The sequence below is a fragment of the Giraffa tippelskirchi genome, chromosome 11 (assembly GCF_054371585.1).
Source record: "Giraffa tippelskirchi isolate mGirTip1 chromosome 11, T2T-mGirTip1v1.2.pri, whole genome shotgun sequence".
Taxonomy (NCBI): Eukaryota; Metazoa; Chordata; class Mammalia; order Artiodactyla; family Giraffidae; genus Giraffa; species Giraffa tippelskirchi.
The window spans coordinates 51,994,397-52,020,701 of record NC_137285.1 but is presented as its reverse complement, the minus strand read 5'-3'; the positions used below and the strand labels follow the sequence as shown (position 1 = coordinate 52,020,701).

The following is a 26,305-nucleotide window of genomic DNA, read 5'->3' as shown; positions in this document are numbered from 1 at the left end:
AGACAGAGAAGCCTGTCGTGCTGAAGTCCATAGCGACTGAACAACAATTATACTAACTCTTTCTGTTGAAACATGAGTCTTCCTGTATTAAGTATATTAATAGTTTTTACCTCATAGACTTATTGGTACTATCCTGTGGTCATTATTGACTCATATACAGAAAATAGTGTAAGTTCATTGTAAGGATAACAGTTTACTTTGAAACAGGAAAACTGACTGTGCCAGGGTAAGAAGTTTTCAAGATAATCAAGCATCCACAAAGGTGAGAGTCCCAGTATCTTAAAACTTGTAACTTAATAAGCCTTCAAGTACTCAGAACAAAACTGTAAACCTAATAAAATATTTTAGCTGTTTTATACTTTCCATGATCCAAATTAAAAAAAAAAAAAAAACTGAGTCTAAAACTTTATTTTATCCAGGCCCAAGAAGGTAGAAAAGAAATATAGATTTCATTATGAAATGCTGCTTTTGTAGTTTTTTATACATTGATGATTTTCCAAACCACAATCTCTCAGGATGACCTGTTTTAACCTCATGGCCATCCAGGGGCATAAGAATCTATAAGATTTTTAAAATCTGCCTTCATTAAAATATACCCTATTTAAAACAAATCCCACTCTCCCTAAGAAATTACAATTCTGAGTTTTAATCTTCACAGTTGAGACTCCTATTTAACTATACAGCAAAAACATTCCATAACCAGACTGTTTTTAAGAAATGATTAAAAATTGCAAATCCATTATTAAATTTCAACTCAGTCTTCTATATTTCTTTTTGTTATATGTTTTAATTTCTTTTTCATTGAAATATGGTTGGCATACAATACTGTGTTAGCTTCACATGCGCTAGTGCTTTGACATTTGCATACATTATGCAATGATCACTATGAAAAATCTAATAATTATCTGTCCCCATACAAAGTTATTATAATATTATCGACAGCATTCCTTATGCTATATATTACATCCTTGGGGGCTTCCCAGGTGGCTCAGTAGTAAAGAATTCTGCCACAAAGGAGACCTAAGTTCGATCCCTGGGTCGGGAAGATCCCCTGGAGAAGAAAATGGCAAACCACTCCAGTATTCTTGCCTGGGAAATCCTATGGATAGAAGAACCTGGCGGGCTTCAGTCCATGGGGTCACAAAAGAGTTGGACATGACTGAGAGACTAAACAGCAAGTAAAATCTACCCCTGGTATATTACATCCCTGTGACATTTATTACATAACTAGAGATTGGCACCCTCTTAACTCCCTTCACCGATCTCACCTGCTCACCTTCCTTCTGGCTGTCACTCGTCTGTTCTCTGTAATCATGAGTCTGTTTTTGTTTTGTTTGTTTTGTTTTGTTACATTCTACATGTGACATCATGCTTATCTGTCTTTGACTTACTTCACTCATCGCAGTGCCCTCTAGATTCACCTTCTAGATTCATGTTTCACTTTGTCTGACTTATTTCACTTAGCATAATGCCCTCTAGATTCATTTTCTAGATTCATATTTCATTTTATTTATTATTCATTCATGTGGTGAATCTGATTTTAACAACTGTAATAGACCAGGCACTGTTTCTGATATTAGAAATATAGTAAAGAAGAAGATAACAGTTTAGTGAAGCAGATCGATACAGAAATACTTAGAATGAAGTATGGTGAGTGCTCTGCCATATACAGGCATGAGGGCACTCGGAAGCAGATGAAGATAAGTTTTATCCCAGAGTGGGTGGATTGAGGAAGAATTCTTAGTAGAGATATTTAAGTTGCGCTTTTAAGGATTTGGTCAGGTAAAGAAGCTCATGCAGGGCATTCTAGGATGATACAGAAGTATATGCAAAAGGCACTAACTTTAAGAAAATCTTTGGAAGAAGTACCTAGACATAGTTCAGCAAAGCTAGAACACTGTGTGTATTAGGAAACAGTAAGAGACCAGGCAGCAGAGACAAGCAAAGGCCAGATCAAGACTTGGATTTTATCCTGAAGGTTATGGGAGGCAATGGAAAACTATTACCAGGGAGACGATCTAATCAGATTTACATTATAGGAAGATTACTTAAGTGGTAATAGACAAAAGACTAATAAAAAGAATTTTTCACTGTTTCAACTGAGAAATGATTTAATTCTAAAGCAAGACAAAGGTAGGGAAGATGGAGATGAGGATCACTACTAGAGTTATATAAGGTCTGTAACTAATAGGACTTAAGGGCGGGCTGCATGTGATTTGCAGGTAAGGTGAGAAAAACAAAAAGGTAGAGAAATGATTCAAGGATGATCCTAGGTTTCTGACCTGAGTATCTTGCTGATGTCCATCCTACTAACAGAGTAAATACATTCTGAAGTGGATTTGATGGAAAGCATAAGTTCAGTTTTGTCCGGATTTAGTTGTGTTACCTGTGCAGCATCACAGGGAGATGTCTAAGAGGCATTTGGGTATTTGGGTACATGGAAGCCTAAGAAAGAGGTCTGGAATCAACTAATTCATATTAGTTGTACTGTTCTGAGTTGCTGCGATATTGGATTTCTAATAAAAAATAACACATTTTGTCTCCATCCCCCTTTCTGCCACAGAGCTCCTAAAACCCTTAGAATTTTCCAAGTGTTGAGTGATAAATGTGTCTCGTGTTATGTTAATGATGTGACTTTAGCCATGCTGCTGAGGTTGGGGGATGGTTGTTAGGAGAATCAAAAATGTGATTAGAAGGTTGGAAAGGGTAGAGTAAAGGGACTGGAATTTGGATCAGTCGCCAATGACCAATGATTAAAACAATTATATCTATGTAAGTGTGCATGCTCAGTTGGGTCCAACTTTATGAGACCCCACGGACTGTAGCCCACCAGGCTCCTCTGGCCATGAAATTCTCCAGTTAAGAACACCAGGGTAGGTAACCATTCCCTTCTCCCAAGCATCTTCTCGACCCAGGGATCAAACCCAGGTCTCCCACATTGCAGGTAGGCTCTTTACCATCTGAATGACTCCATAAAAAGCCAAGAGGATAGGGTTTGGAGAGCTTCCAGGTTGGTAAGCACATGGAGACTGAGGGAGAATAACGCCCTCAAAGAGAGCCGAGAAGTCCCATGCCCTTTCCCTCTGCCTTGCCGAATACATCTGTCCCATCTGGCTGTTCCTGAGACAACCAGTCATCTACTAAGTAAAATGTTTCCCTGAGTTCTGTGAGCCACTCTAGCAATTAATAAAAGGAAGGTTCTCTGACTTATAGCCATTTTGTCAGAAGTACAGAAACAACGTGGACTTACCACTGGCATCTGAAGTCCAAAGAGGAAGTTGTGGAGATTGTCATACTGTGTGAAGTCAGTCACACAGAGAAAGACAAACATCATACGGTATCACTCATAGGTGGAATCTAAAACAATGATACAAATGAACTTATTTACAAAAAGAAACAGGATCACAGACATAGAAAACAAACTTATGGTTACCAAGGATGAATTGGGGGAAGAGATAAATGAGGAGGAATTGACATATATGAACTTCTACATATAAAATGGGTAACTACAAAAGACCTACTGTACAGCAGAGGGACTCTACTCAATACCCTGTAATGGTCTATATGGGAAAAGAATCTAAAAAGGAGTGGATATGTGTATATGTACAACTGAGTCACTTTGCTGTACCCCTGAAACTAATACAACATTGTGAATCAACTGTACTCCAATAAAAATTTAAAAATAAACAAATACATTGTTTAAAGTTTAAAAAAAATGGAAAAGCAAGTATAATGCATATAAGATTAATAAAAATCCCCCAACTACTTTTTAAACCTAAAAAATCCATTGTATGCTAATAAGAAAAATTAAAAATACAGTAATAAAACAAAAGGGATCGTTGGAACTCCCAATTTGTAATTGGTTGGTAAGAAGTAGAAGTGATTATGTGCATTTGCAACTGATGCTGGAAGTGGGAGTGGGGGACTGAAGCCCTTCACTTGTGGCATCTGATGCTAACTCCCAGTAGATAGTGTCAGAGTTCCTTGATGGTGTAGGGGGAAGACTCTGGGACTAGGTCCAGAACCCAAATAGTTGGTGAGATTCCCCAGGGAAAAAAGTACAGAATGAGAGAAGAATGTGGTCAAGAATTGAATCAAAGAAAACAGAACAACAGATAAAGAATGGATAGATAAGAGCTGATGAAGTTTATTAACAACAATGCCTAGAGAGGTGGGAGAAATGGAACTCTGGAAATGAAAGGGGAGAGATTTTAAGAAAGTCATCAACAGTATCAAGTACTGCAAAGTCCAGAAGAAAAGATTAAGAAGGTGTCCATTTAAGTTTAGCAACTAAGCAATCATTCCCAAGAGCAGATTTAATGGGATATTGAAAAAGGGAGACTTACAGAAACAAAGAAATGAAAGTAGGATCATGAAACAGAGATTGAGTTAAAGTTACTCTTCCAAAAACTGGATTGAGAAAGTAAAGACATAGATATAGTTAGAGGATGATAAAGAGTTAGAAATATTTTTCAGACATTTATGCAGCTTTATTAATAACTGCCCAAAACAGGAAGTGACCAAGATGTCCCTCAAGGTGTGGAAAACCCATACAATGTAATTTTTTTAAATATACTTGATTTACAAAATTATATTGGTTTCAGGTTTACAAAATGGTGATTCAATGTTTTTTATAAAATATACCCCATTTAAAGTTACAAAACATTGAGCATGTTCTCTGTGCTGTACAATATAGCCTTGTAGCTTCTTTATTTTATATACAGTAGTTTGTACCTCTTAACTCTCACACCTGTTTTGCTCCTTTTCCCTTTCCTCTATCAGTTCATTTCAGTTCAGTCACTCAGTCATGTCCAACTCTGCAACCCCATGAACTGCAGGACTCCAGGCCTCCCTGTCCATCACCAACTCCTGGAGCTTGCTCAAACTCATGCCCATTGAGTCAGTGATCCCATCCAACCATCTCATCCTCTGCCATCCCCTTCTCCTCCTGCCTTCAATCTTTCCCAGCATCAGGGTCTTTTCAAATGAGTCAGTTCTTCTCATCAGATGGCCAAAGTATTGGAGCTTCAGCTTTAGCATCAGTCCTTCCAATGAATATTCAAGACTGATTTCCTTTAGGATTCACTGGTTTGGTCTCCTTGCTGTCCAAGGGACTCTCAAGAGTGTTCTCCAACACCACAGTGCCCTCTATACACAAAATTCTAGTTTGTTCTTTATATCTGTGAGTCTGTTTTTGTTTGCTCATATGCATCCATTTCTTAGATCCCACACATAAGTGATAACATAGAGTATTTGTCTTTCTCTGTCTGGCTCATTTCACCAAGCATAATACCTTCCAGGTCCATCCATGTTGTTGCAAATGGTATTACTTCATTCTGTTTATGGCTGAATAGTATTCCACTGTATATATGCATACCTCCTCATCTCTATCCATTCATCTATTGATGAACACTTAGGTTGCATCCATATATTGGCTATTATAAATAGCACTGCTATGAACATTGAGTGCATATATCTTTTCTACTTAAATGTTTTCATTTTCCCCTGACATATACTCAGGAGTGGAATTGCTGGATCCTATGGTAGTTCTATTTTTAAATTTTTGAGGAACCTCCATACTGCCTTCCACAGTGGCTGTACCAGTTTACAAAACCGTCAACAGTTCACTTGGATTGCCCTTCCTCCACATCTCTTGTCTTTCTGATGATAACCATTCTGACACAGGATTTCCCTAGTGGCTCAGAGGGTAAAGAATCTGCCTGCAGTGCAGGAGACCCGGGTTTGATCCCTTGGTTAGGAAGATCCCCTGGAGAAAGGAATGGCAACCCACCCTGTATTCTTGCCTGGAGAATTCCATGGACAGAAGAGCCTGGAGAGCTACAGTCCATGGGGTCACAAAGAGTTGGACACGACTGAGCAACTAACACACACAGACACACACACATTCTGACAGATGTGAAGTGGAATCTCACTGTGGGTTTTTTTAATTTATTTATTTTTTAATTGAAGGATAATTGCTTTACAGAATTTTGTTGTTTTCAGCAAAACATCAACATGAATCAGCCATAGGTGTACACACATGGTTTTGATTTCAGGTATCTGCCTGATAATTAGCAATGTTGAGCACCTTTTCATATGCCTACTGATCATCTGCAATGTCTTCTGGAAAGTCAGGAATTTTTTTTTATTTTTTTTAATGGAACATATTTATGAGTACAAAGAGGAAACCATTTGCTAGGGAACATTTTCCTGACAATTTCTGTCCACGTAACAGACTGCAACTCATGAACATTTATTCACTTTAACACCGAAAAGACACACAGATGCTGTGATGCAAACTCAGCATCTTCCCGGAACCCACAGTGTACACTCACTGGGCAAATGTCACCCAGCACCTCCCCTCCCTGAAGGGGTCTCATACACGAAAACCTGAAGATAAACCTTAACACTCCTGGGGGAAAATGGGAATCTAAAGGAACAATTGTCATTCAGAATCCTTTTGAAAACTTCATTAGATGAGCCATTTCCCAGCCACAAGGTGTATCTATCAGGAAGGAGTGTCTGTCTTGACTTAGAATGGCTTCTCACAGGTACCCCCAAAGTCCCTTCCTGAGCCATGGTACCTACAAGCATGCTGCTGAGCAGCAGGTTGTCCAGATGACCCCACACAGCCCTGCAAGCTTCTTCCCATCACAGTTCAGTTTCCATCACTGACTTTCCATCTATCAAATGTCCAAATCCCAGTTTTCCCCAGGATTCTTATGCCATCAACTGCCTTTTTATCCTGCACTTAAATAATCTTTTGATTCATTTCTGTGCAAAGCAGTTTCAAAATTGTTTTCCCGGAGACACTTCATGAATTTCTCTCTGAAGATTTTACATTCACCAAAGTGATCAAGCAGGAAGTGGCCCTTATCTAGGGGCCATGGCTGGAAGCTCCTGGATCCAAAGTTCATGGCCATTGACATGAGAGCCATGCCTGGAGTCCAAGAATTTATTTCTAAATAGGAGAGACTGAGTGTGTTGGCTAAAGACCATCAGGGATGTGTTGAGAGACTGCTGAGAGAAGAGATAAATGGTGGAATGCGATCTCTGAGAAAGTTGGAGGCAGGAGGTACAAGTGAGGACCAGAACAGCGGTATACTGTATAGGAATATTTGCCCACTGAGATGTTAGAATGGAGGAGGGAGACGAGAGAAGATCAAAACAGTGATGATGAGTTCCCTGACTACCTCTAATTTTTCTGTGAGTAGGAGATGAAATTAGAATAGTTGAGGATAGAGGGTAGTCAGGGGTCTTAGTCTGAATGTGAGTTGACAACGATAATATGGTGAATGGAAACAGAAACACATGGAAAGATTGACTGACAACTTTGAAAATCAAGCTGTGATCAGAGACCGGGAATTTGTAGTTGTCTTAATTCACATTATTTCTTTTTCTTTTTTTTTTTTTTTTATAAATTTATTTATTTTAGTTGGGGGCTAATTACTTTACAATATTGTAAATCAGATTGATTCTATTGGTTCTATTCTTTGCAGCCAAAGATGGAGAAACTCTAAACAGTCAGCAAAAACAAGACTAGGAGCTGACTGTGGATCAGATCATGAACTCCTTATTGCCAAATTCAGTCTTAAATTGAAGAAAGTGGAGAAAACCACTAGACCATTCAAGTATGACCCAAATCAAATCCCTTATGATAATACAGTGCAAGTGACAAATAGATTTAAGGGACTAGATCTGATAGACAGAGTGCCTGACGAACTATGGACAGAGGTTCATGACACTGTACAGGAGACAGGGATCAAGACCATCCCCATGGAAAAGAAATGCAAAAAAGCAAATGGCTGTCTGAGGAGGCCTAACAAATAGCGGTGAAAAGATGGGAAGTGAAAAGCAAAGGAGAAAAGAAAAGATATACCCATTTGAATGCAGAGTTCCAAAGAATAGCAAGGAGAGATAAGAAAGCCTTCCTCAGTGATCAGTGCAAAGAAATAGAGAAAAACAATAGAATGGGAAAGACTAGAGATCTTTTCAAGCAAATTAGAGATACCAAGGGAACATTTCATGCAAAGATGGGCTCGCTAAAGGACAGAAATGGTAGGGATCTAACAGAAGCAGAAGATATTAAGAAGAGGTAGCAAGAATACCCAGAAGAATTGTACAAAAAAGATCTTCACAACCCAGATAATCACGATGGTGTGATCACTCACCTAGAGCCAGACAGCCTGGAATGTGAAGTCAAGTGGGCCTTAGGAAGCATCACTGCAAACAAAGCTGGTGGAGCTGATGAAATTCCAGTTGAGCTATTTCAAATCCTGAAAGATGACACTGTGAAAGTGCTGCACTCAATATGTCAGCAAATTTGGAAAACTCAGCAGTGGCCATAGGACTGGAAAAGCTCAGTTTTCATTCCAATCCCAAAGAAAAGCAATGCCAACGAATGCTCAAACTACCGCACAATTGCACTTATCTCACGTGCTAGTAAAGTTATGCTCAAAATTCTCCAAGCCAGGCTTCAGCAATATGTGAACCATGAACTTCCAGATGTTCAAGCTGGTTTTAGAAAAGGCAGAGGAACCAGAGATCAAATTGCCAACATCTGATGGAGCATCGGAAAAGCAAGAGAGTACCAGAGAAACATCTATTTCTGCTTTATTGACTATGCCAAAGCCTTTGACTGTGTGGATCACAATGAACTGTGGAAAATCCTGAAAGAGATGGGAATACCAGACCACCTGACCTGTCTCTTGAGAAACCTGTATGCAGGTCAGGAAGCAACAGTTAGAACTGGACGTGGAACAAAAGACTGGTTCCAAATAGGAAAAGGAGTATGTCAAGGCTGTATATTGTCACCCTGCTAATTTAACTTATATGCAGAGTACATCATGAGAAATGCTGAGCTGGATGAAGCACAAGCTGGAATCAAGATTGCCAGGAGAAATATCAATAACCTCAGATATGTAGATGACACCACCCTTATGGCAGATAGTGAAGAAGAACTAAAGAGCCTCTTGATGAAAGTGAAAGAGGAGAGTGAAAAAGTTGGCTTAAAGCTCAACATTCAGAAAACTAAGATCATGGCATCTGGTCCCATCACTTCATGGTAGATAGATGGGGAAATAGTGGAAACAGTGGCTGACTTTATTTTTCTGGGCTCCAAAATCACTGCAGATGGTGATTGCAGCCATGAAATTAAAAGACGCTTACTCCTTGGAAGGAAAGTTATGACCAACCTAGATAGCATATTAAAAAGCAGAGACATTACTTTGCCAACAAAGGTCCTTCTAACGAAGGCTATGATTTTTCCAGTAGTCATGTATGGATGTGAGAGTTGGACTATAAAGAAAGCTGAGCAATGAAGAATTGATGCTTTTGAACTGTGGTGTTCGAGAAGACTCTTGAGAGTCCCTTGGACTGAAAGGAGATCCAACCAGTCAATCCTAAAGGAGGTCAGTCCTGGGTGTTCATTGGAAGGACTGATGTTGATGCTGAAACTCCAATACTTTGGCCACCTGATGTGAAGAGCTGACTCATTGGAAAAGACCCTGATGCTGGGAATGATTGAGGGCAGGAGGAGAAGGGGATGACAGAGGATGAGATTGCTGGATGGCATAATCGACTAGATGGACATGGGTTTGGATGGACTCAGGGAGTTGGTGATAGACAGCGAGGCCTGGCATGCTGTGTTTCATGGGGTCGCAAAAAGTCAGACACGACTGAGCGACTGAACTGACTGATTCCCTACCCGGTTTTTCAGCATACCTGAAATGCCAGATAAGCTTTCTAACCAAGAACTGCATTAGGAAATGTAATTGACACAACTGAAAAATTTAACATTAACTCTGAGCAGGCACACCCAGTGAACAGACCCCCTTCCCCATTCCATATAAAAATACATAGACAGTTCATTCAGAGGGTTCAGGTGGTGTGTGAGTCTTGATGATAGCCATCCATGGTCTTTGAAAAGGTTCCAAAAAGAGAGAGAATGTGTTTGATGCCTTTGCAGAAACGTTAAGTCTAGGATGAAAAGGAACTGATTCTCAAGGCCACCCCTCATGACAGAAGAGCAGCATGTTGATGGATTGGACGTCCAAAGCCCTTCTAAGGATGCCAGCCCTGGGCTTAATGACCCCAGGCTCACTATAAGCAATAGGACCAATTGACTCCAAAACCTCTACCCTCATTTCTCTATGTATCCTCAATCAAAGTGACAGATGATAATATCTGTTGACCTGAAACAAATAGATTGCCAGGTATTTTTCTAGCAAAGATGGGTTTATTCAAGATTAGCAGAAAATTGCTCTTTGGAATCGGTGACCAAGAAGACTCACATGAAAGTTACTGAACAGCTAGGGAAAGCGAACTCATATACAGGGGGAAAGGAAGTTGGGAGGGTTGCAGTAAGCAGAGTCCATGGCTTTTCACTGGCTGAGTCCTTGCCAGGAAAGAAGAGGATTCTTTCTTCTCCCTGTTGGGTTCTGTTATGGTTCCAGAGCATGACAGCTCCCTCTTCCAGGTTCCTGGACTGTATTTAATTGAGGTTTCTGTGTATGAATGTTTAAAACATCCTACTCTAAAAAGGTCTAAGCAGAGGAATAGAAATTAAATTATTTCTTTCAAGACCTCTCACTCTCTGAACCACTTAGGACCCCAGTATTTAGTCTGTCCCTTGTGGAGACAGAGCAGCTTCATTGGGTCTGTTCTGCCACTTCTTTTCTGTCTCACAGGTAGCAGTGGCCTTCCTTAGGGATCTCACTGTTGGGATAATTTATGATTGCCATGAAGTTCCACTTTCCATTCAGTTAGAATGTTGAGCCCATCTTTCAGGCATTAGACACACCCAGGACAATGTGATCTAAAGAGATCTCTATTGATGTATGTCTGTCGCCAACTCTGTGTGGGTAAAGGCTTTTTGCTATGAGATTTAGAATTCAGAAGACTTTGACTGATACTCAAAGTACAGTTTCTTCTTTAATAAAAATAATAGGGGATGAATCACATTAATCTTAAGAGTCCTATGTTCATTCCATTCATTTTACTCGTTCTTACCCACTTTTTCTTTCTAAATAATCAGAACAGAAAAAAAGATCTACTGAGCTTGAATGAATTTTTACTCTCTCCCAAATGCTGGATGATCTATTTTTGGCTTTGTCAACTTCTCTGTGCCAACAGACTTGAATCCTAGGCTATAAAAAATTGCTCATCTAAATAAAATGCCACAGGAGGCACCACTGATTCACGACTTTATACCTCAGAAAATTCACTTATAATTCAGTATCACCTCAGTGATCCCGGTTGTTTAGAGAGGATGGACAACAAGAAAAAAGTAGTGAGAAATCAGACTGTGAGAATTTTGTTAAGAAATGCAATTGTTTGCTTTTGAGGGCATAGAATAATTTAGAACACATAACAAGCATTTGCATTCTGAATAAGCAACCCACGTTACTTTCATAGACATTAAAGTGTTTGAAAATCACTGATAGAAATCCTGAGACAAGACTGTATCTGTCCATATCTACACATTTAAGGTAAAGACCTTTGAAAGGCCTCTGTCTCATCCTCTGGAAGACTTTCAGGTATAACAGCTTAGGTATATTAGCGAACAACTAATAGTTCTTCCATCTTTTATCACATATTTGATAAAGAAAAGAGGACAGAATGATGGCCCCAGAGAAAGGGCAGGGACTTTCATATGCAAGTAGAAAGGAGCTGAGTCGAGTTATTTGTCTTTCATGGTTTCCCTGAGAGCTTTGCTGATCCATATTCCTCTGGTATGGTGTTGAATAGGAACAGTGACAGCATATACCCTTGATTTGCTCTGCACTTATAGGAAGAGAAAACTGTAATGTCCTTTATTGGCAGAGGTCATTTCTTCCTGTTGCTAGGTTAATGAGGGGTTGTTGTTTTTTTTTAATGTGGACTACTTTTTAAGTCTTTATTGAATTTGTTACAATGTTACTTTTGTTTTCTGTTTTGGTTTTTGGCCCCAAGACATGTGGGATCTTAGCTTTCCTACCAGGGATTGAACTGATACCCCCTGAATTAGAAGGTGAAATCCTAAAAAGTGAACAGCCAGGGAAGTCCCTGAGGGTTTTTTAAATGCATGCATGTTGAATTTTATCAAATACTTACTTGACATTTACTGAGATGATCACATGGGTTTTCTTCCTTAGTCTGTGTGGTGACTTTGTAATGTGTCAACACGGCCAGGTTGAACTATGTTTCCCAAAGGTATATTCTCTGTTTCTAGTTAGGGTGAGACACAAAGAAAATATTTTTGCATGACCTTAGGAAGGTGGAAGTGGAACAGCAGTCATTTTGTTTCTTTGCTTGAGAGGTTAGGATGGACGCTTTGTCCTCATGCACTTTGCTTGTCTATAGGTGCACTTCATTGGCATGACATAACAGCCAGGCCCTGCACTCTGCATTCTCACCTGACTCCTCCTTCAGCTTCTCTGACTCCAGAGCCAGATGTGTGTTTAACTCCATGACAAAAAATGCCAGCTGCTGCTCCTGCAGGACACCCACATCCTAAGGCCCACATGGGCTCCAGGTCATCCTCTCAAGTTCCAGCTCCTGCTGTGGGGTTCCAGGTTCTCCTGGCTCCTCTCTGCTTCGTAAACACCTCTCCTTACTGATGTTTATCTGTGGCCTGCCCTGAAGATTTCAAATTCCAGCACCAAACAAAAGCAAAAATCTTATATCTATGATTTAACTAGCTCCCACAAGTATGTAAAGTCAAACTTATATATAATGTGTTTCTTTGATGTAACTCTAACTGATACAGAATTTGGTACCAAGAGCGGTATGAAAGGAACAGAATCTTAAGGATGAGCTAGATGGACTGGTTCACTTTTCCTAGACTTTCTGGAATTGGTTGCCTAACCTGGCCACATGTAAAACTATTGAAGACCCTATCTCCAATGTTGAAGAGGACACTGATAGTCTGTGGCATGCTACAGCAAAACATTCACTCAAATGAATCTGCTGACACCTGTCAGTAAGAGCCTGTAGAAGGCAAGACTCTGAATGACCAGTTATTTGCTATTATACACTTTAGCGAAAATAAGGAGTATAGTTAAGGAATGAAAATGAGGACCTCAGGGCTTTAAATTTCTAGTTTACCTTAGGGAGCTAAAAACATCTATGTTTGCCCTAAAAGAAGCTCCTATATCCTAAAGTCTAACCCCTGTAAGAATCTTAGTCTAGGGTCAAGTTTTCTAAAAAGTGAAACCCAATGTGTAATTTGTACCTGGATAACATAACACAAGCTGAATTATTGATGTCACATGGCCTCTTTTGTTAAAATTAGGGTATTAACTGGAAGGAATGGGACACTGAAAATTGGGATGGGAACTTAGATTGCGATAAAGTTGCACACCTTGAACCATGAAACCTTAAAATCTGAGGATCCTTCTTCGCCATTAGACTTTCCATTCCTGCCTGAAAATCTCTTCTTGACTGAGGAAACTGTACTACCCTCTTCTGAGATAGCTGTCTTACACAGCACTGCTGATCCTTCTCACAACCTACTCCCGCTACTTTTCTTGGCTTCTAGATTCACACACCAGGAGGTCCCAAAGAAGAAGATTCAAAGTATGAGTCATGTAGAGATGAAACACATACCAAAAAATACTGCATGATTTTTCCAATTTATATTGATAGAAGACTGAGGAATATGTTTGATAATATATCTGAAGAGTGTGGGTCAGAGTGTACAGAATACAAAGGTGGATGAGCTGAATTGACTGATGTAAGCTCACTAAGCAAAGATTCTATAGGCACTTAGTTGGCCAGTGCAGAAGACAGATGGATCTTAGACAATAACAGTAGATTATCATAAACATTATCAAGCAATCGCAGCTGCTGTTACAAATGTGGTTTCATTGCTGGAGCAAATCAACACATTCCCTAGTACCTGCTATACAACTATTGATCTGGTAAATGTTATATCTTTTTTGGTGTACCTATTAGTAAAGACCATCCAAAGTAGTTTGTTTTCAGTTGGCATAGCCAGCAATATATTTTCACTGTTCTATCTCAGGGCTAAATGATCTCTTAGCACTGTCATAATTCAGTCTGCAGGAACCTTGATTGCTTTTTCATTCCAACGGAATCATGCTGGTCCATTACACTGATGAAACTGTGCTGATTGCACCCACTTAGCAGGAGGTAGTGACCACTCTACACACATTAGTAAAATACTTGCATGCCAGAAAGTAAAAAACAAAACCCCAAAGAACTCAGGAGTCAGCCACAGGAGTAAAATCCCTTTCAAGATGAAAAACAAGTGGTGGCATCTTTCGCTGTCTAACACTAAAAATGTCTAGTGGACCTTTTTGAATTTTGGAGGCCATGTATAATTCCTTTGGACATGTTACTCAGACCCACCTACTGAGGGACCTGAAAGCTGACACTTTTGAACAGGACCCTAAATAAAAGAAGGCTCTATTACAAGTCCCCACTTCCATAAAAGCTATTCCACCACATGAGTTATAGAACCCATCAGATTGGATGATGCTTCAAGTATTATTGAGCTTCCCTAGTGGCTCAAACAGTAAAGAATCTGCCTGCAATGCAGGAGACCTGGGTTCAATCCCTGGGTAGGGAAGATCCCCTGGAGAAGGGAATGACAACCCACTCAAGTAGTCTCACTTGGAGAACTCCATGGAGAGAGGAGCCTGGAGGGCTACAGTCCATGGGGTCGCAGAGAGTAGGACATGACTGAGTGACTAACACACAAGTATTACTAGCAGATAAAGATGTCATATGGAGTCTTTGGCAGACTCTTATAAGTAAATAAAGAGAGCCCTAGTGATTAAAGCAAAGCCAAACCATTTTTTTGCATATACTATTCTCTTTTTGAGAGGTAAATTTGGAGCTTTTAACTGGGGCTTTAATAGAGACTGATCACATGACCATGGGCCACCAAGTTTGTGATCTGAACTGCCAACCATGAACTGGATGTTGTCTAACCCAGTGGTCCCAACCTTTTGGGCACCAAGGACCAGTTTCATGCAAGAAAATTTTGCCATAGACGGGATCATGATAGAGGGATGGTTTCAGGATGATTCAAGCATATATCTATTGTGCACTTTATTTCTAGTATTATTACACCAGCTCTACCTCAGATCATCAGCCATTAGATCCAAGAGATTGGAGACCCCTGGTCTAACTCACCAAAACAGAAAGTCGAGCACGCACTCCATCATAAAATGGAAGTGGTATAGATGAAATTGGGCCTCCTTGGTGGCTTAGACAGTAAAGAATCAGCCTGCCATGCAGGGTATCTGGGTTCAATACCTGGGTTGGGAAGATCCCCTGGAGGAGGGCCTGGCAACTCACTCCAGTATTCCTGCCTGGAGAATCCCCATGGACAGAGGAGCCTGGCGGGCTATAGTCCATGGTGTCACAAAGAGTCGGACACAACTGAGCAACTAAGCATACAGCACACAGATGAAATTGAACTAGAACAGGCCCAGAGGCATAAGTTGCATAGTCCCTATTATTTGCGTTCTTTATCTCAACCCACACCCATGGTTCATATGAAGTTTCCTAAGCTTTCCTATGAAAAAAAAAAACTAGACTTGGTTTATAGATGGATGGTTCTGCACAATATACAGGCAATCACCTGAAAGAGGAGAGCTGTGGCTCCCCTACAGCCCCATTTCTGACAACTTTGCAGGATTGTGGTGAACAGAAAACCCAGCAGGCAGAATTGTGAGTACTGAACCAGATCACTCATTTTGCCTGAAAGCAAGCAAACCATGGGCTATCTGGCTAATGGTTTGGCTGGAGGAAATACAATTGGGAAATTGGCATCAATGAGGTCTGGGTAAGAGGGAAGTGGATAGATCTCCATGAATGAGCATAGAATGTGAAGATATTTGTGTCTTGTATAATGCTCACCAAAGAATGACCCCAACAAAGGAGGATTTCAATAGCCAGGTGGACTGGAAGACCACTTTCTCTGGACATCACTAAGTTTCCTTCCCCAGCCCCTCTGCTATTACCCAATGGGCATATGCACAGAGTAGCCATGGCAGCAGGAATGGAGGTTATGGGTGGGGTTAGCAACATGGATTCCACTCCATCCAAAAGTTGTCCACACTGGAAATTTACCATGTAAGAGAATATAATTTGGCAAACTAGCTTCTGGAAACTTGCTTTTGGCAAAATGATGTTGAGAAAATGGACCTGCAGCCAATAGTATGTGATTCACAAAAACCACAAGAGACTCTCAAATGTTTCATTCATCATCATCTCAAGGTCAAAAAATTATTAATTTACTTGATGTAAGAGTTCTACTCTTCAAAACTAAGGTTTGCTAAAACAACAATTTCTAAAGCTTATTCTAAATCTCTTTGCCTATTATTTTACCACAGGGGGAAAACATGTAGTATTTAGTTGTTAAAACAACTGGAAAGCCAAGTTTTAAACTGTGATAACATATGTATTTAGAATTTTGTGGGGGCACATTTCTGATTTGGAGGTCAAGAAAAGCTTGGGTTCACAGTTTATAATCCCTTTTTATGGTTTCCCATAGACATATATGTAGAAACACATTCATACTTCAAATCACCTGTATATTCAGTATGGGATTTTATTTTTATTTCGTATCATAAAGTATCTCCTGTTGACAAGGATTAATTGCTAGGCAGTTCATTACCCTCAAAGGAATGACTTCTGGCCAAGAAAACCAAAGCAGAGAGATAAGAAAGCTTGTACTTCAAATTTTCTGGCCATTATGTGAATGGATCCTTAGTTCCCTAGTCAAGATGAAACAATGCAATGGACATGAATTTGAACAAACTCTGGGAGATAGTGAAGGACAGGAAAGCCTGGCATGCTGCAGTCCACGGGGTTGCAAAGAGTCGGACATGACTTAGCAACTAAACAGCAGAAAGAGAGAAACAGATCTAATCACAAACACAATGAAGAAATGGAAAATTGCACTGAAAATATTTCTGCCATGTAACCAACCAACAAATGTCAGAGGTGCAAAATCTTGATGGAAGTCCCTTTTTGTTCATTTGATGGACAATACCTCTCTTCTTGTGGTAGTAATTTGTTTACCCTATGGCATTTGATGGTAACTTTTCTTCCTAAAGGGACAGTTCTTCATTATTTCCTTTAAAAAGTTGGCTTCTCCAAACTTTTCTAAATTACATAATCACCCACTTTTTCATCTTTGTGGGGAAAATCCAAAGCTCAAATAAGACTTACTTGGGTTTCAAAGTATGTTGAAACAAAGGCTATTTTTTTTTTCTGAGTACCTTTACGAGAGTCATTTGTGAAAATTCATACATGACTTATAAGCAATTTTTTAAATTTTACAGTGTTGTGTTAGTTTCTGCTGTCCAACAAAGTGAATTAGCTATATGTATACATATATTCCCTTCCTCTTGGGCCCCCCTCCCACCCACACCCCTCCCATCCACCTAGGTCATCACAGAGCAGCAAGCGGAGCTCCCTGTGCCATAAAGGAGCTTCCCACAGGCTATCAATTTCACACAGAGTCAGTCAGTTCAGTCACTCAGTCATGTCTGACTCTGTGACCCCATGGACTGCAGCACCCCAGGCTTCTCCGTTCATCACCAACTCCCGGAGCTTGCTCAAACTCATATGCATGGGGTGGGTGATACCATCTAACCATCTCCTCCTCTGTCATCCCCTTCTCCTCAGTGGATGAGAAGTGATAAGCAATTATCATACTAGTGATGAGCAAAACACATAGTAATGATAAGCAAAACACAGTAGTAATAAGCAATTTTTAGAATCCCCCTTATAATTAAAAGAGGCAGTTTGTAAAGAAACATGAGTAGTGACTATGTCAATCGAGCTTTTTTTCATTTGCTTCAGTAAATAATGAGTAACTTTTCACTCCTTGACCAACCAGCCACAGGGCTTCATATTTGTGAGTCTATATCCAATAATGATGAATGTATTCTATTACATAACCCCAATTTTTGTCTGGTTTTCCTTCATAGGAAGTACCAAGAATTTCTAAAATAACTGGAAAGAATTAGGTAGCAATGAGGTAGTTTTTTTAACTAATCACAGATTCTCCCCATCCCTGCACTCATCACATCACAGTGTGATAACTTTACAAAAAGATGTTGCAGATTCTTCTAGATAGCAAACTCTATTTCTCCATTCTTTAAATTAAGGTTGGCTGTGTGACTAGCTTTGACCAATGGGGCATTAGTGAAGGTGACACAAAGAGAGACTTAAAAAGTGCTGACACCTCCAAGCTTCTCTTTCCTGGTGCTCTTAACAGCCCTCTGCCGCTGTGTGACAAGCTCAGGTGAACTTCTAAAGAAATCACAAGCCTGGGGAATAAGGTCACCCTTGTGGTTGAAGCTGAGCTCCCAAACAGAGAGTCCTGCCGAGAAGATCACATAGCCTTCCCTGATCACGTAGACTGCCCCAAAAGCCCAAACAGACTGCCAACACACAGAATTATGAACTAAAGTTATGTTTTTAAGCCGCTAGTTTTGGAGGTGGTTTCAGTTCAGTTCAGTTCAGTCGCTCAGTCGTGTCCGACTCTCTGCGACCCCATGAATTGCAGCACGCCAGGCCTCTCTGTCCATCACCAACTCCCGGAGTCTACCCAAACCCATGTTCATCGAGTCGGTGATGCCATCCAACCATCTCATCCTCTGTCGTCCCCTTCTCCTCCCGCCCCCAATCCTACCCAGCATTAGGGTCTTTTCCAATGAGTCAACCCTTCGCATGAGGTGGCCAAAGTATTGGAGCTTCAGCTTCAACATCAGACCTTCCAATGAACACCCAGGATTGATCTCTTTTAGGATGGATTGATTGGATCTCCTTGCAGTCCAAGAAACTCTCAAGAGTCTTCTCCAACACCACAGTTCAAAAGCATCAATTCTGCGGCGCTCAGCTTTCTTCACCATCCAACTCTCACATCCATACATGACCACTGGAAAAACCATAGTCTTGACTAGACGGACTTTTGTTGGCAAAGTAATGTCTCTGCTTTTAAGGTGGTTTACTACATAGCAAAAGTTAACTGACATAGCAAGCCACTGGTCACCCCAGTTAGTTAGAATGTAGTGCTTATAAGGATAGGGTCAGAGTCTAGAATTTTTAAAGAGACAAAATCCTCAATAACCATGACCTATGACCTTAAAAAAGTGGAAGGGCCATAGTGGGAGGCAACATTGAGCTCTAATTCTTTGTAATAAAGTATGACCTTTGAAATCACACAGATCTGGGTCAAATCTTGGTTCTACTATGCTAATTTGAGCTTTAAATTTCATTTCACTTTCTAAGATCTGATTCTTCATGTATAAAATGTGGATACGTGGGTGATAAAACCTACCTCACAGGAATGTTACATGGAATCAATGAGAGAGTATCATCTGTTGGTATTTAGAAAGTCATTTCCTAGGCAGGTTGATAAGAAGTCTAGGGGTCCCCAAGGAGAGAGGGTTCTGGAATTCTGAAGGAGGAAGAAAGGACAAACTTTTTCTCTTGCCTGGAGAGTCCCAGGGACAGGGGAGCCTGTTGGGCTGCCGTCTGTGGGGTCGCACAGAATCGGACACGACTGAAGCGACTTAGCAGCAGCAGCAGCAGCAGCAGCAGCAAGGAATGTAGCTGCTGCTGCTGCTGCTGCTGCTAAGTCGCTTCAGTCGTGTCCGACTCTTAGCGACCCCATGGACTGTAGCCTACCAGGCTCCTCCATCCATGGGATTTTCCAGGCAAGAGTACTGGAGTGGGGTGCCATTGCCTTCTCCGGCTACATTCCTTAGGATTATATAATAACAATGTATCCCACCCGAGGACAGTCTCTGGATTAAACTTTCTGACTAATTCTGTTATCTTAAAATGTAAATTATGGGAGTAGGTCTGTCTTTACAAGGATTATAACAATAATGTATCCTGCCTGAAAGACAGACTGGATTAAACCTTCTGGCTAATCCTGTTATCTTAGAATATATAACTCCACTGCTAACACTAGCAAGACGGTACTCTTTCTGCTCCCTTCTGATGCCTATGTCAGAAGCTTTCTCTATCCCTTTTATACTTTAATAAACTCTATTGCACAAAAGCTCTGAGCGATCAAGCCTCATCTCTGGCCCTGGATTGAATTCCTCTCCTCCGGAGGCCATGAATCCCGGCCGTCTTTTCGTGATTCAGCAAATAACCTTTCAGTACGGTGCCTGATAAAAAGAGCAATTATTTAAATTGCAGTTACACCATCACAAATATAACAAAACTGAACAACCTCAGAGAAAGACTACAAATATTATAAGGTTCCTTTGCAAGTGACACAATAGCAAGGTGTATGCTGAGTTCCCTGGAAACTGCTCACATCCTTGGCTCTTCAAGAGAATATCAGACTTTATTTGACGGCCATGTTCAAGTGATCTCTCTACCAGGCTGTGAAGTCTTTAACCCTGTACCAAATCAAATCCCTTCCTCTTCTCTCTCCACAGATGCTCAGTGACTTTATACTATGCAGACTCCCCCACTCAGGCATCTAGCAAATATATCTTCATGTAAGCAGGTCACCCACTCTATGGAACTGATTTCCTGCTCTATTCCTGTCTACTAACACATTCACCCTGACCCCTCATTCACCAAATCCTAGTTCTATCACAGAAATGAAGAAAATGAATCTATCATAATACTGATAATAAAACATAAGTTTGACGTTATAGAATAGGGTTGGCCACAAAGTTTGTTCAGGTTTCCATACGCCCTTTTGGCCAGCCCAATATCATTCCAGTTCCTGTTCCAGGGGACATATCTTTACAACTTTTAAGTGGTTTTAGAAATCCACGTCTTTGGGCTAGAAAGCTGGAGCCCTCAGGTAGTCCTGGGAAGGCAAGGCTCGGACCCTCCATCTTCAAATGTCTCATATTTTGTTTTAGAATCCCTTTACCATGGCCCCCGTCATTCTGAACTCTGAGATCTCAGTCAGCAAGGAAATCCATATGAGGAAGAGTTGCACTGTGAAAATACCCATAACAATCCTGCCAGATACAATGTTTTTTTGGTGTGACTTCCACTTGAATATAATAAATACAATTTACTAAGGAAGTCTCCAGTGAATTTGGAGATTGCTTACACTGTTAAAAGCCCCCACACCAAAAAGCTTTCATGTGGTTGTCCCTGATTTCTTAAACCATATTGACATATATATATTTATATAAATAAAAACAAAGAGAATATACATATATATTATGAATGGCAGTAAATTCTTAACTAGTTAGTTAGAGTTTTTGACACCCTCTCCCTGTCTAAAAGTGTTTCTACTATATTTAACACAATATATATTATAGCAAGCAACAAGGCTGATGAAGAGGGAATTCTGAAGAAAACCTGTATGGAAGAGAACCAAAGCAAAAAAAAATGATATCCAACCTCTTCCCACCATCTCAAGGGTAGTTCACGCTGGATTCCAAATGAATATCTAATTGGAAACAGCCATGAGCAAAGTGGAAACTAGACTCGGATGCTTTTTAATTCCGCTGGCATGGTACCTGTGTTCCCAAGCCTGCCCTTTTGTTCTCACTCAGTGGGGAAAGCCAAGGCCAGCCCCACACCCAGCGGGCTGGGCTGCTCAGCCCCCAAGCACAGCGTGAGGCCAGGAGGGCCCCGAGGCTCACGTACCTGCCAGCTGGCCACACAAGTGCACTATCTAGAGCTCCAGCCAAAATTCACAGTTCCAACACAGAGCCCCAGGAGAGGTCCTGTGAGGATAAAAACTGACCTGGAAAAGTAAGCATATTGCTAAAGCATATCAAGGCATTCACTGGGTTCATGAGGACTTCTGTTCATATTAATTTGGAGGATAGAAGTGAGAACCCTGTGGGAATGAGATGGATTTTCAAGTCTGGGGCAAAAAGCCCCTAGGCAAGAAGTGAATTCCAGGGAAACAATAAAAGCTCTATTGTCCAGAGTTCTCAACAGCTGAGGGGATTAGTCACTGGGTTCCAGACCTGGGACAGTGTAAGGGCCTGTATCTTAGGCCCTTTGGGTGGCCGTAATGAAATGCCTTAGGCTGGGTGGCTTAAACATAGAAATTTGATTTCTCATAGTTCCAGAAGCTGGAAAGTCCCTTGACCTGAGTGCCAGGCAATTTAGCTTCATGTTCTGGTCGGAGAACTTTCTGGCTTGCAGACAGTTATCTTTTTGCAATGTCTTCACATGGCAGAGAGAGGGAGAGCTCTCTGGTCTCTTTATAAAGCCGCTAATGCTACCATGCCAACAAAGGTCCATCTAGTCAAAGCTATAGTTTTTCCAGTACTCATGTATGAATGTAGAGTTGGACTATAAAGAAAGTTGAGCACCAAAGAATTGATGCTTTTGAATCAGACTCTTGAGAGTCCCTTGGACTGCAAGGAGATCCAACCAGTCAATCCTAAAGAAAACCAGTCCTGAATATTCATTGGAAGGACTGATGCTGAAGCCAAAACTCCAATACTTTGGCCACCTGATGCGAAGAGCTGACTCATTGGAAAAGACCCTGATGCTGGGAAAGATTGAAGGCGGGAGGAGAAGGGGATGACAGAGGATGAGATGGTTGGATGGCATCACTGACTCAATGGACATGAGTTTGAGTAAACTCCAGGAGTTGGTGATGGACAGGGAGGCCTGGCGTGCTGCAGTCCATGGGGTCCCAAAGAGTGGGAGATGACTGAACTGAACTAATCCTATCATGAGGACCCACCCTTATGATCTCATTTAAATTTAATTATCTTCCCAAGACCCCCCCTTCAAATACCAACGTAATGAGGACTAGAACTTTAACATATGAATTCTTGGGGGGACATAAATCAGTCCAAAGAAGCCTGGAACATCTTATGCCAGAAAATAAGGAAAGGCTTAAAGAAGGATATGTTAAAAGAATACAAAAGATAACAAGACTGGGTGCTCACTGGCCAATCAGGGATGAGTAGAGAATAAAAATGAATAATGATAATAACAAATTATAACCCACTGAGTAAAATAATATTCCGTAAGTCCACATAGAAATATATAAAGGAATAAACTGAAAGTCTGACAATGGGATGGGCTTCCCTGGTGGCTCAGATGGTAAAAAAAATCTGCCTGCAATGCAGGAGACCCAGGTTCGATCTCTGGGTTGGGAAGATCCCCTGGAGAAGTGAATAGATACCCACTCCAGTATTCCTGCCTGGAGAATTCCATGGACAAAGGAGCTTGATGGGCTGCAATCCATGGGGTCGCAAAGAGTTGAACACAGCTGAGTGACAAACACACACATACTTTCAAAGTACTTTCCTACAAAATATTTATGTTGGGTGAAGGCATCACCTTTACCAAGTGATCAAAGCACTTGAAGGCATCACCTTTATCAAGTCATCAAAGCAAACACCATCAGAGTTGGGACAAATGAAAACCAGGCACCACCTGAAATGATGCCAGGAAAGTAAACACAGCATGACTCTAATCTCATCATAAAGAAACAGCAAACAAACCCAGACTGAGAGACATTCTAAAAAATGAACCAACCTGTAATCTTCAGAAGTGCCAAGTTATAAGATCAAGATAAGACTGAGGAATGCCTGAGACTGAAAGAGACTAAAGAGACATGACAATTAAATGAAACAGGTGATTCTGACCCAGATCTTTTTGCCATAATTGGCAAAATTTGTATAAAGTCTCTGAACTACAGTTGTAATGTACTGATGTTAATTTCCTGATCTGCATCACTGCAGTGTGGCTATGTAAGAGAAAGTCCTTGTTTTTAGGACCTATCAAAGTACTTGAGCTTGATGGGGCATTAGGTAGGCAACATACTCTCATATGGTTTCAACGTGTCTATGGACATTGTCAAATGTGTCTAAGGATTGGGATCCAGGGGGGAAAACTGTCTCAAGCTTAGAACCATTGGACTAACCCAACTGGAATACCTGGGCTCCATTTAAATGTCTTCAGATTTCTGCCGTAAAACTACCAGGAAACTATCAACTTTGCAGGAAGTTATATAATAAGAAATATAAAGACAGATAGAGCAGAAAATTCTCTTAATTACCCAACATGTTAACTGCTTCTCCTTAATATATATAATATCAGTTTTAGGGGGATGTATTGTTCAACTTCTTCATTCTACATAAGAAAAAGAATCAGACTCTTTTCCTACTTTTTGATAGCATCTATGAAACAGCACTGGGCTCAGTCAAATTTCCTCCAGGACATTACAAAGGCCTCCTTCTGGTGTATTGGCATAGGATAGCCTACTAGTGTTAGCTTTCAGTTCAGTTCAGTTCAGTCAGTTCAGTCGCTCAGTCGTGTCCAACTCTTTGCGACCCCACAGACTGCAGCACGCCAGGCTTCCCTGTCCATCACCAGCTCCCGGAGTTTACTCACTCATGTCCATTGAGACGGTGATGCCATCCAACCATCTCATTCTCTGTCATCCCCTTCTCCTCCCGCCTTCAACCTTTCCCAGCATCAGGGTCTTTTCCAATGAGTCAGTTCTTCATATCAGGTGGCCAAAGTATTGGAGTTTCAGCTTCAGCATCAGTCCTTCCAATGCATATTCAGGACTGATTTCTGTCTGAGCCACCAGAGATATTTACTCAATAATATATCTATTTGCCCGACATTACGCTGTTAGGTGCAGTGAAGATGTCTGAGTCAGAGTTCATATTTTAGTGGGTAAACCATACCAGAAAGGCTAAGCTAGATCACAAAAACCCCAGTGCTGACAGCAAGTATCCAAGAATGTAAAGCAAAATAAATAAATAAAAATCTGGACATAATTTGGGTAAGAGAAAGAGATGGTAAAAGAGTAAAGTCCTGAACAAAAGCTTAAGTGTCATAAGAATAGACTCTCTGTTATGGACTGAATGTCTTTTTCACCCCCAAATTCATCCACTGAAGTCCTAACCTTCAACGTGGATTATATTTGGAGGTAGAACCTTTGGGAGGGGCTTCCCTAGTGGCTCAGATGGTAAAGAATCTGCCTGCAATGCAGGAGACACGGGTTTGATCCCTGAGTCAGGAAGATCCCCTGGAGAAGGGAATGGCTACCCACTCCAGTATTCTTGTCTAGAGAATTCCATGGAAAGAGGAGCCTGGTGGGCTATAGTCCATGAGGTCTCAAAGAGTTAGACTGAGTGACTAACACTTTCACTTCACCTTTGGGAGATAATTAGGTTTAAATGAAGTCATGAGGGTGGAACACCATGATGTGATTAGTGCCCTCCTAAGAAGAGGAAGCTCTATCTCTCTTATCTCTATTTCTCAATCTTTCTCTTATTTTTATCTCTGTCTATCTCAGTCTCTGTCCCTCCCAGGAAAGAGCATTTGATCACACTGCCAGGATGCGGGAAAGGCCATCTGAGCACACAGCAAGAATGAAGCTGTCTGTATGCCAGGACATAGGTCTTCACCAGGAACCAAATGTACTGGTACTTTGACCTTGGACATCTGGTCTCCACAGCTGTGAGAAATAAATGTTTAAGCTACCCAGTCTATGGTATTCTGTTACAGCTGCTGGAGCTGGCAAAGACACTCTCCTTCCACAGTCTCTAAACTTTGTGTACCTTCTGTCCTTATCACTGTGACTCTGTAGCATTGTGTATGTCTCCTGCACTCTTATAGAATGAGAAAGGCCATATGGCTACCTTTATTCTTATAATAACATTACTGGCTTTTATATCAAGTGAACTTTTCTTGGATCACAGTGTGGAATGATCACAATGTGGTACAAGCAGCTTATAATCCCCTGTTAACAAAGCTAATGAAGTGAACATTGGTCTCTTAATTTTATTTGCCTTTTCATTTTCTCAACATCAAGGAAAAGAAAATTAGATCAAAATTAATGTTTAGGCTCAAGAGACACTGGACTTCATGCCTACTCTTTTTATTACTCCAAATGTAATTAAGCATGTTGACTTCAGTAAATGTACCTTCTGTTATGCATGCATTGATTTCAACAGTAATGAGTTTGCATTTATTATAATTTATTTTAGCCAGATAATTAATACCACTCTTGTTTATTTCTTTGATCATGAAAAAGAATGAGTGTTTGCTTATTTGTTTGCACATGCTGATGAGTCAATGGTCTTTTATATGCTGTTAAATTGCAGTTAAAAAATAAGGTGCAGGCTAAATGGGAGCTTCAAATCTTTCATCAAGATCTATAGCTCAGGTCCTAGAGCACAGAAACTATTCCTTACAAAGACCCTGGTACAGCCATTTTTATTCTAAACAAGGTAATGGGATTCTTCAAACACTAAGTCACTAGCCAGGCATCTTGAGAGTAATCAATCATATTTTTAAATGCCTAAGATTCTCCTTAAATTATGATTTTCAGTTTCTTCTTTTATTATTATATTTCTTT

General features: G+C 40.6%; 1 protein-coding gene and 1 pseudogene across 1 annotated transcript in view; both read right to left on the bottom strand.

The window, feature by feature from the left end:
* The window catches only part of IL15 (interleukin 15), a 318,782-nt gene that overhangs the window by 255,769 nt on the left and 36,708 nt on the right, over positions 1-26,305 (bottom strand). The window contains exons 7-8 of the mRNA XM_081543549.1: positions 12,094-12,207; positions 3,251-3,357 (exon numbers count right to left, since the gene is read on the bottom strand). The gene's annotated coding sequence lies outside the window, so the exon portion shown is untranslated. The remainder of the gene's footprint in view (positions 1-3,250; positions 3,358-12,093; positions 12,208-26,305) is intronic.
* Positions 6,652-6,929, bottom strand: LOC145525212 (cytochrome c oxidase assembly protein COX19 pseudogene; annotated as a pseudogene).